General features: G+C 36.6%; 1 non-coding gene across 1 annotated transcript; it reads right to left on the reverse strand.

Moving 5' to 3' along the window:
- Window positions 1–8,248: 8,248 nt before the first annotated feature.
- Window positions 8,249–8,352, reverse strand: LOC127744396 (small nucleolar RNA R71). Its single transcript, XR_008005386.1, has one exon. It is a non-coding gene; the product is annotated as a small nucleolar RNA R71 (small nucleolar RNA).
- Window positions 8,353–10,829: the final 2,477 nt, after the last annotated feature.

The raw sequence follows: 10,829 nt of genomic DNA on the forward strand, positions 1-10,829 counted from the left end.
TAAAGGGGATACAAAAGAATTCCCCAAATGCAAAATAAAGCAATGCACATGGGACAAAATTAAAAATAATGCATGAGCATGTAACATCAAAAGTGGGAAAAATATGGGAGAATAGGTAAAGAAGCTTTGCTTTACAAAGTATGTATGTTAGGTGAGATTTTAGACTAATCAAGGATTCACTTAATTAGCTCACTTAGCCTTATATATATCCTTACCTTTACCTCAGCCCCATTACAACCCTGAAAAGACCTCATGATGTTTGCATTAGTATACTAAATATTTGTTGATTGGTTAGATGAAGAACAAAGTTTTAGAAAGCATGATTAGAGAAGATTAGAGAGACTGACCCTAGACACTTGAGAGATTTGAGCGCATATACACTACCAGTGAGGGTTCAATGGTTGATTCTATGTTCCCTGCTTTCATGAGCTATCTTCTTACGAGTTTACTTGTCTTTATTTTATATGATTTGAATTAGTGAAATCTGATTTATGTTTGTCTTGGAGAACTTATTTATTTTTAACCAATTAGGTAGAAACATTTTTGCATGTAGTTGCATTCATATAGATAGGTTGCATTTCATACATCCTACCATTCCTCTTCATCTTTATAGTTTCTCTTGAGCTTAGCATGAGGACATGCTATTGTTTAAGTGTGGGGAGGTTGATAAACCACTATTTTATGGTTTATCTTGTGCTTAATTGAGTGGATTTTATCAACTCTTTACCCACTTATTCATACTATTTGCATGGTTTTACATTTGCCTTCCTAATTATGTGCTTTGATTGAAAACATGCTTCTTTGGCCTTAAGTTCCCTATGTTTAATCCTCTCTTATTACCATTAGATGCCTTGATATGTGTGTTAGGTGTTTTCAGATATTATAGGGCAGGAATGACTCAGAGGATGGAAAGGAAGAATGCAAAAATGAAAGGAATACAAGAAGTTGGAGAAATTGCTAAGCTGTCCAGCCTGACCTCTTCGCACTCAAATGGCTATAACTTTAGCTATCGAGGTCCAAACGACGCGGTTCTAGTTGTGTTGGAAAGCTAACGTTTGGGACTTCGATTTGATATATAATATGCCATAGTTGACCTGATGCTAGGTGACGCGAACGTGTGATCTAGGTGGACGCGTCGCATCTGCGAACTTCAATCCGCGCGGCCGCGTGGGCTACACCTCCACGTCACTTGGCCGTGACCTGTACGGACCAGAAAGCGCTGGAAGTGACTTCTGGGCTATCTCTGACCCAGTTTTCGGTCCAGAACACACAGATTAGAGGCTATAAAGTGGGGGAATGCATCCATTCATAATTATGCTCTTATAATTCATAATTTTAGTTTTAGATGTAGTTTTTAGAGAGAGAGGTTCTCTCCTCTCTCTTAGGATTTAGGTAGGATTTTTAGAAATTAGGATTTAATTCGACTCTTCATCAGGTTCAATATTTCCTTTACTTTATATTTATCTCTTATCTTAAATACTTTAATGCTTTTATCGGTATTTGATTTGTGTTGCCCAATTGGCTTATGAACCTTTCATGTTAGGATTATACATTATTGAGATGTTTTTTAGATTTATGATTGTAATTTAGCTTTCCACCTTTTTGGTCTTGGTTAAGAAATCAGTAACTCAGGAGTTATCTTAGCTTAACATAATTGATAACTGTTATCTTTGCTAATTGAATTGAACTTCAATAATCCCAACCTTTTCTTAGGAAATAAATAGGATTCAAAGGTCAAACTAATTAGTCCATTGACTTTCCTTTGCTTTAGCAAAGGTTAACTAAGTGGAATTAAGATTCAACTTTCATTATTATTGATAAGAATAACTAAGTCTGGACTTCCAATTTCTCATACCTTGCCAAAGGGTTTGCTTTACAGTCAATTATTTATTTTACTTGTCATTCATCATAATTGTTCCTCATTCTTAAAACCCCCAATTTACAAATTCATAACCAATAATAAGAACATACATCCCTGCAATTCCTTGAGAAGATGACCCGATGTTTAAATACTTCGGTTATCAATTTATTTAGGGGTTTGTTACTTGTGACAACCAAAACTTTTGTACGAAGGGATTTCTGTTAGTTTAGAAGCTATATCTACAACGCGAATATTTTTATAAATTCTTTACTAGCAAAAATCCTAACGTCAGAGATCCAATTATGGAGAGCTTCTCTTCCAAGATAACTAACCAATTGGATGAAGATCGAAAGGTCTCTAGTAAAATCAAGAGAAAAGAAAGAAGAAGAAGAATGAAAACTACAATTGATCCACTAAATGCAATAGAGCTCTCTAACCCAATGAAAAGAGTTAGTTGTTCATTGCTATACTCAAACAAAAAAGGAAGAAAGTGTAGAAAAATAAAGATGAAGATTAAAACTGAAATTGAAACTTCAAAGTTCATAAATAAAAAGTACAAACTAAAATTTAACTACTATTAAGAAAAGAAGAAGAAAAAGAGAAAAGGAAGAAGAGTGTAGGTGGGGAGGGAGTCCGAAGGCCCCTCTTCAATCCCCCAGATTGATTTCAAAGTAAAAACTAAGGCCTTTATATAGGCTCTCCTAAATTACAAAATAAAATGAAATTAAAAGCAAATTACAATTAAATGAAAATTCCTACCCTAGATGCTTCTTGTGGCCTTGATTGGTTGACACTTGTGGGCTTGCTTGCTTGAGGTTGGGTGGTCCTTGAAAGAGAAGTGAATAAAGTTGAGGTCCAGGTGGTAATCGTTAGTGTTATCGTTAGCCATACCAACGCTACAAGTGTGGCGTTAGTGCTGAAGTTAGTGTGGCTAACGTCACCCTTGCTACCCAGTTGGTGTTTTTGGGGCTTAAAAGATGCCTATTGTTTATGCTCCAGTTTTATTTCCACTATAGACTATTATATATAGTTAGAAATCTCTGAATGTCAGCATTCTAACGCAACTGGAATCACTTCGATTGGATCTCTGTAACTCAAGTTATGCTCCTTTGAAGGGGACAGGGTCGTTGGCATAGTCGCTGGCGTTATTGGCAAAAGTGAGTGCCAATAACGGTAGCGTTCGGGGGATTAATATTGCCAGGTTCTGGAGCTCAAACTTAATGTGCACCCCATACTATTATATATTGTTGAAAAGCCCTGGATGTCTACTTTTCAATGCCTTTTAAAGCTCATCATTTAGAGCTGTACAACTCGAGTTACACTTCTTGGAAGGTGAAGAGGTCAGCTGGCCTTACTACAGGTTGATACCATATTCATCCTTGCACTTTCGGGGCAGGTTTTCTCCTTCAAATTTAGTGTCCACCATATTGTGCCATATATGCTTGGAATGATCTGGAATCCTACTTTCCAATGCCACTAGAATCACCTCATTTGAAGCTTTGTGGCTCAAGTTATTCTTGTTTGAAGAAGGCATGGTCAGGCTGCCAGGTGAGATTTTGCCCACATTAGTGTCCACGTTAGTGGCACTATCGTGGCCACTAACATAGGCCTTCTTTGCTTTGCAAACATTAGTGGTGTTCACTTTTTCCACTAACTTTCACAGCTGCCTCCTTTCTTCCATGTTAATGCCCACGTTAGTGGCACTAACGTGGGTGTTCTTGGCTTCGCAAACGTTAGTGGCGTTCACTTTTTCCACTAATGTTGGAGTTTCTCTTTCCTTCCATGTTAGTTCTCACGTTAATGTAACTAACGTGGGTCTTCTTGCCCTTCGCTAACGTTAGTGGTGTTTACTTTTACCACTAACGTTCCATGCTCTCCTTCTTCAAAGTTAATGCCATTAACTTTCTTACTAACGTTGGGGCTTCTCTTTTCTTCCATGTTAATGGCCACGTTAGTGGTACTAACGTAGCCACTAACGTGGCTCTTCTATGCTTTTTGTTACCTGAAATCAATTAAACAAAGTGCATCAAATTCTTGCTCTTAATCATGGGATCATGCATCATCTATTTTATCATTCAATTCATGCATAATTCTTATGAAATCATTCAAAATTCACAATGTTTGCTTGAATCATGGTATGATTGCATTTTCAACCAAATACTTGCTTATTTCATAAGAAAATGCATGAAACCAACCTAAAGCATACAACAAATGGCTAGTAAAACTAGCCAAGATGCCCTGACATCACAACACCAAACTTAAATCTTGCTTGTCCCCAACCAAGAAAAGAACTGTGCACAAAGAATTCTCTTAATTGGAATGTATTGAAGAATTCCTTATGATGCCTTAGTGGGTGAAGTGAATAAGTGACAGTGGGGTGAACTCTAATTTGTATGCTTATGCAAGGATTCCAGTGCTCATTAGTCCTCACATTTTGGAAGTCTTAGATCTTAGGACTTTCATTCAAATGATGTTATGTAATCCTCTTTATAGATTGTCACCTTGAAGCAGCACTTATTTTCTAGCATTTGTCTTACTTTGTGGAATTTGGCCTTGACTTTAGGTGTCATGTATCAAAGCGGCTTTTTAAGATAAGCTTTTTGATGAGTGGATAATTTATACGCTTTTTGGCATTGTTTTTAGGTAGTTTTTAGTAGGATCTAGCTACTTTTAGGGATGATTTTATTAGTTTTTATGCAAAATTCACATTTCTGGACTTTACTATGAGTTTGTGTGTTTTTCTGTTATTTCAGGTATTTTCTGGCTAAAATTGAGAGGGACCTGGGTAAAAATCTGATAGGAGGCTGAAAAAGGACTACAGATGCTGTTGGATTCTGACCTCCTACACTCGAGACAGATTATCTGGAGCTACAGAACTTCAAATGGCGTGCTCTTAATTGCGTTGGAAAGTAGACATCTAGGGCTTTCCAGCAATAAATAATAGTCCATACTTTATTCGAGTTTAGACGATGCAAATTGGTGTTCAACGCCCGTTCCATGCTATATTCTGGAGTAAAACGCCAGAAACATGTCACAAACCAGAGTTAAACGCCAAAAACACGTTACAACTTGGCGTTTAACTCCAAAAGAAGTCTCTACACGTGAAAGCTCAAGGCTCAGTCCAAGCACACACCAAAGTGGGTCCCAGAAGTGGATTTCTGCACTTAAACTTATTTTTGTAAACCCTAGTAACTAGTTTAGAATAAATAGAACTTTCTCTATTGTGTTTTCATCTTTAATCAGTTTTATGCTATCTTAGACTTTTGTGGAGGCTGGCCATTCGGCCATGCTTGAACCATTATCACTTATGTATTTTCAACGGTGGAGTTTCTACACACCATAGATTAAGGTGTGGAGCTCTGCTGTACCTCGAGTATTAATGTAAAGTACTATTGTTCTTCTATTCAATTCACGCTTATCTTATTCTAAGCTATCCATTCGCACCCAAGAACCTAATGAATGTGATGATTATGTGATGCTCATCACCATTCTCACTTATGAACGTGTGCCTGACAACCACTTTCGTTCTACATGCAAATAAGCTTGAATGAATATCTCTTGGATTCCTTAATCAGAATCTTCGTGGTATAAGCTAGAATCCATTGGCAGCATTCTTGGGAATCCAGAAAGTCTAAACCTTGTCTATGGTATTCTGAGTAGGATTCAGGGATTGAATGACTGTGATGAGCTTCAAACTCGTGACTGTAAGGCGTGGTGACAACGCAAAAGGATAGCAAATCCTATACTTACATGATCGAGAACCTACAGATGATTAGCCGTGCGGTGACAGCGCACCTGGACCATTTTCACTGAGAGGACGGACAGTAACCATTGACAACGGTGATTCCCCAACATACAGCTTGCCATGGAAATGAGTAAGAATGATTGGATAAAAGTAGTAGGAAAGCAGAGATTCAGAAGGAACACAGTATCTTCATGCGCTTATCTGAAATTCCCACCAATGAATTACATAAGTATCTCTATCTCTATTTTATGCTTTATTTATCTTTATATTCGAAAACCATTATAACCATTATAATCTGCCTGACTGAGATTTACAAAATGACCATAGCTTGCTTCATACCAACAATCTCTGTGGGATCGACCCTTACTCACGTAAGGTTTATTATTTGGATGACCCAGTGCACTTGCTGGTTAGTTGTGCGAAGTTGTGAAGAATGTGTGTGAACCATAGTATTGTACACCAAGTTTTTGGAGCCATTGCTAGGAATTATTCGAGTTGTAAAAAGTATGAGTCACAATTTTGCCTATCAAGTTTTTGGCGCCGTTGCCGGGGATTGTTTGAGTTTGGACAACTGACGGTTCATCTTGTTGCTCAGATTAGGTAATTTTCTTCTTATTTTGTTTTCCAAAAAGTTTTCAATAATTTTTCAAAAAAATTTTTTCTTTGTTTTCATTTTTCAAAAAAATACAAAAAAATTATAAAATCATAAAAAAAGAAAAAATTTTTTGTGTTTCTTGTTTGAGTCTTGAGTCAAATTTTAAGTTTGGTGTCAATTGCATGTTTTTAATATTTATGAATTTTTTTTGAAAAATTCATGCATGACATTCTTCATGATCTTCAAGTTGTTCTTGGTAAGTCTTCTTGTTTGATCTTCATTTTTTCTTGTTTTGTGTCTTTTGTTGTTTTTCATATGCATTTTTGCATTCATAGTGTCTAAACATGAAAAATTTCTAAGTTTGGTGTCTTGCATGTTTTTCTTTTCTTGAAAATTTTTCCAAAATAAGTTCTTGATGTTTATTATGATCTTCATAATGTTCTTGGTGTTCATCTTGACATTCATAGTATTCTTGCATGCATCATTGGTTTTGATCCAAAATTTTCATGTTTTGGGTCATATTTGTGTTTTTCTCTCTCATCATTAAAAATTCAAAAATAAAAAATATCTTTCCCTTATTTTACTCATAAATTTCGAAATCTTTGGGTTGACTTAGTCAAAAAAAATTTTAAAATAAGTTTTTTCTTGTTAGTCAAGTCAAGATTTCAATTTTAAAAATCTTATCTTTTCAAAACTTTTTCAAAAATCAAATCTTTTTTCATTTTTCTTTTGTATTTTCGAAACTTTTTAAAAAATTGTTTTTCAAAATCTTTTTCTTAACTTTATTTCATAATTTTCAAAAACATTACTAATAATTAATGTGATTGATTCAAAAATTCGAAGTTTGTTACTTTCTTGTTAAGAAAGGTTCAATCTTTAAATTCTAGAATCATATCTTTTAGTTTCTTGTTAGTCAAGTAATCAATTTTAATTTTAAAAATCAAATCTTTTTAATTTCCTTTTTAAATCTTTTTCATAACATATCTCAATCATATCTTTTCAATCATATCTTTTTTTAAAATTAATTTCAAAAATATTTTCTAACTCCTTATCTTTTCAAAATTGATTTTCAAATCTTTTTCAACTAACTAATTGACTTTTTGTTTGTTTTACTATTTCTTATCTTTTTCAAAACCACCTAACTACTTTCCTCTCTCTAATTTTCGAAAATCACCTCCCTCTTTTTCAAAAATCTTTTTATTTAACTAATTGTTTTAAATTTTAATTTTGTTCCTTTTTATAAATTCGAATTTTAACTTTAATCTAAAATAAAAACAAAAATATTTTTATTTTATTTTAGTTAATTTTCGAAAACTGCTCTCTCTCATCTTCTTCTATTTATTTATTTATCTACTAACACTTCTCTTCTACTCAAAATTCGAACCCTCTTCTCCCCTCTACCTGTGTTCGGATTTTCTTCTTATTTTCTTCTACTCACATAAAGAAATCTCTCTACTGTGGTAAAGAGGATCCCTATTATTATTTTTTGTTCCCTTCTTTTTCATTTGAGCAGGAGCAAGAACAAGAACATTCTTGTTGAGGCAGATCCTGAACCTGAAAGGACTCTGAAGAAGAAATTAAGAGAAGCTAAAATACAACAATCTAAAGAAAACCTTACAGAAATTTTCGAAAAAGAAGAGAAGATGGCAGCCAAAAATAATGACAACAACAATAATTCAAGGAGGATGCTTGGTGATTATACTACACCTACTTCCAATTTTTATGGAAGAAGCATCTCAATCCTTACCATTAGAGCAAATAATTTTGAGCTGAAGTCTCAACTGATTGCTCTAATACAACAGAACTGTAAGTTTCATGGACTTCTATCAGAAGATCCCTATCAGTTTTTAACTGAGTTCTTATAGATTTCTGATACTGTTAAGACTAATGAAGTAGATCTTGAAGTCTACAGGCTCATGCTTTTCCCTTTTGCTATAAGAGACAGAGCTAGAACATCGTTGGACTCACAACCTAAAGATAGCCTGGACTCTTGGATAAGCTGGTCACGGCCTTCTTGGCCAAGTTCTTTCCTCCTCAAAAGCTGAGCAAGCTTAGAGTGGATGTTCAGACCTTCAGACAAAAAGATGGTGAATGCCTCTATGAAGCTTGGGAAAGATACAAGAAGTTGATCAAAAAGTGTCCTTCTGGCATGCTTTCAGAGTGGACCATTTTGGATATATTCTATGATGGTCTATCAGAGTTCTCCAAGATGTCACTGGACCATTTTGCAGGTGGATCCATTCACCTAAAGAAAACCCCTGTAGAAGCTCAAGAACTCATTGACATGGTTACAAATAACCAATTCATGTACACCTCTGAGAGGAATCCTGTGGGTAATGGGACGCCTCAGAAGAAGGGAGTTCTTGAAATTAATGCTCTAAATGCCATATTGGCTCAGAATAAAATGTTGACTTAGCAAGTCAACATGATTTCTCAGAGTCTGAATGGATTGCAAAATGCATCCAACAGTACTAAAGAAGCATCTTCTGAAGAAGAAGCTTATGATCCTTAGAACACTGCAATGGTAGAGGTGAATTACATGGGTGAACCCTATGGAAACACCTATAATCCCTCATGGAGAAATCATCCAAATTTCTCATGGAAGGATCAACAAAAGCCCTAACAAGGCTTTAATAATGGTGGAAGAAACAGGTTTAGCAATAGCAAGCCTTTTCCACCATCTTCTCAGCAACAGACAGAGAATTCTAAGCAGAGCCCCTCTAGCTTAGCAAACACAGTCTCTGATCTATCTAAGGCCACTTTAAGTTTCATGAATAAAACAAGGTCCTCCATTAGAAACTTGGAGGCACAAGTGGGTCAGCTGAGTAAGAAAATCACCGAAACTCCTCCTAGTACTCTCCCAAGCAATACAGAAGAGAATCCAAAAAGAGAGTGCAAGGTCATTGATATAATCAAAATGGCCGAATCCAAAGAGGAAGGGGAGGACATGAATCCCAATGAGGAAGACCTCATGGGACGTCCCCCAGACAGAAAGGAGTTCCCTATTGAGAACCTAAAGGAATCTGAGGCTCATATAGAGACCATAGAGATTCCATTAAACTTCCTTCTGCCATTCATGAGCTCTGAGAACTATTCTTCCTCTGAAGAAGATGAAGATGTAATTTAAGAGCAAGTTGCTCAATATCTAGGAGCCATCATGAAGCTGAATGCCAAGTTGTTTGGTAATGAGACTTGGGAAGATGAACCTCCCATGCTCATTAGTGAACTAAATACATGGGTTCAGCAAACTCTACCTCAAAAGAAACAAGACCCTGGTAAATTCTTAATATCCTGTACCATAGGCACCATGACCTTTGAGAAGGCTCTGTCTGACCTGGGGTCAGGTATAAATCTTATGCCACTATCTGTAATGGAGAAATGGGATCTTTGAGGTACAAGCTGTAAGAATCTCATTAGAGATGGCAGACAAGTCAATAAAACAAGCTTATGGATTGGTAGAGGACGTGTTAGTGAAGGTTAAAGGCCTTTACATCCCTGCTGATTTCACAATCCTAGACATTGGGAAGGATGAGGATGAATGCATCATCCTTGGAAGACCCTTCCTAGCCACAGCAGGAGCTGTGATTGATGTTGACAGAGGAGAGCTAGTCCTTCAATTGAATGCGGACTACCTTGTGTTTAAAGCTCAAGGATCCTTCTTTGCAACCATGGAGAGGAAGCATGAAAAGCTTCTCTCAATATAGAGTCAAACAAAGCCCCCACAGTCAAACTCTAAGTTTGGTGTTGGGAGGCCACAACTAAACTCTAAGTTTGGTGTTGAACCCCCATATTTAAACTCTAAGTTTGGTGTTGGGAGGTCCCAACAATGCTCTGAATATCTGTGAAGCTCCATGAGAGCTCACTGTCAAGCTATTGACATTAAAGAAGCGCTTATTGGGAGGCCCCCCAATTTTTACTTATCTATATTTCTATTGTTCTTTTATGTTTTATTATGTTTATGATCATGTGGAGTCACAAAACAATTGCAAAAATTAAAAACAGAATAAAAAATAGCAGAAGAAAAAGCACACCCTGGAGGAAGAGCTGTCTGGCGTTTAAACGCCAAACAAGCATCTGTCTGGCGTTTAACGCCAGAAACAAGCACCAAGCTGGCATTTAACGCCAGAAACAAGCATCAAACTGGTATTAAACGGCAGAAACAGGCTACATTTAGGCATTTAATGCTAGAAACAAGCTGCAGTCTGGTGTTAAATGCCAAGATTGCATACAGAGGGCGTTTTACATGCCTAAAAGGTGCATGGATGAGAAATCCTTGACACCTCAAGATATGTGGATTCCACAGGATCACCTCAGGATCTGTGGACCCCACAGGATCCCCACCTACCCTACTTTTCTCTTCTTCACACAATCCAATAACACTATACCCTTCACCAATTACCACAATCTCTCTTCCCCATTACCCCTTCACTAATCACATCCATCCACTCTTCCCCATAAACTCTACCTACCTTCAAATTCAAAATCTCTTTCCCACCCAAAACCACCCTAAATGACCGAACCCAAACCCCTCTCCCTCCACTATATAAACCCCTCTATCCTTCTTCATTTTCACACAACACTACCCTTTCTTCTCTCCCTTGGCCAAAACCCACACCTCTCTCCCTCTC

This window comes from Arachis duranensis, unplaced genomic scaffold, assembly GCF_000817695.3.
Source record: "Arachis duranensis cultivar V14167 unplaced genomic scaffold, aradu.V14167.gnm2.J7QH unplaced_Scaffold_343483, whole genome shotgun sequence".
NCBI classification, from domain to species: Eukaryota; Viridiplantae; Streptophyta; class Magnoliopsida; order Fabales; family Fabaceae; genus Arachis; species Arachis duranensis.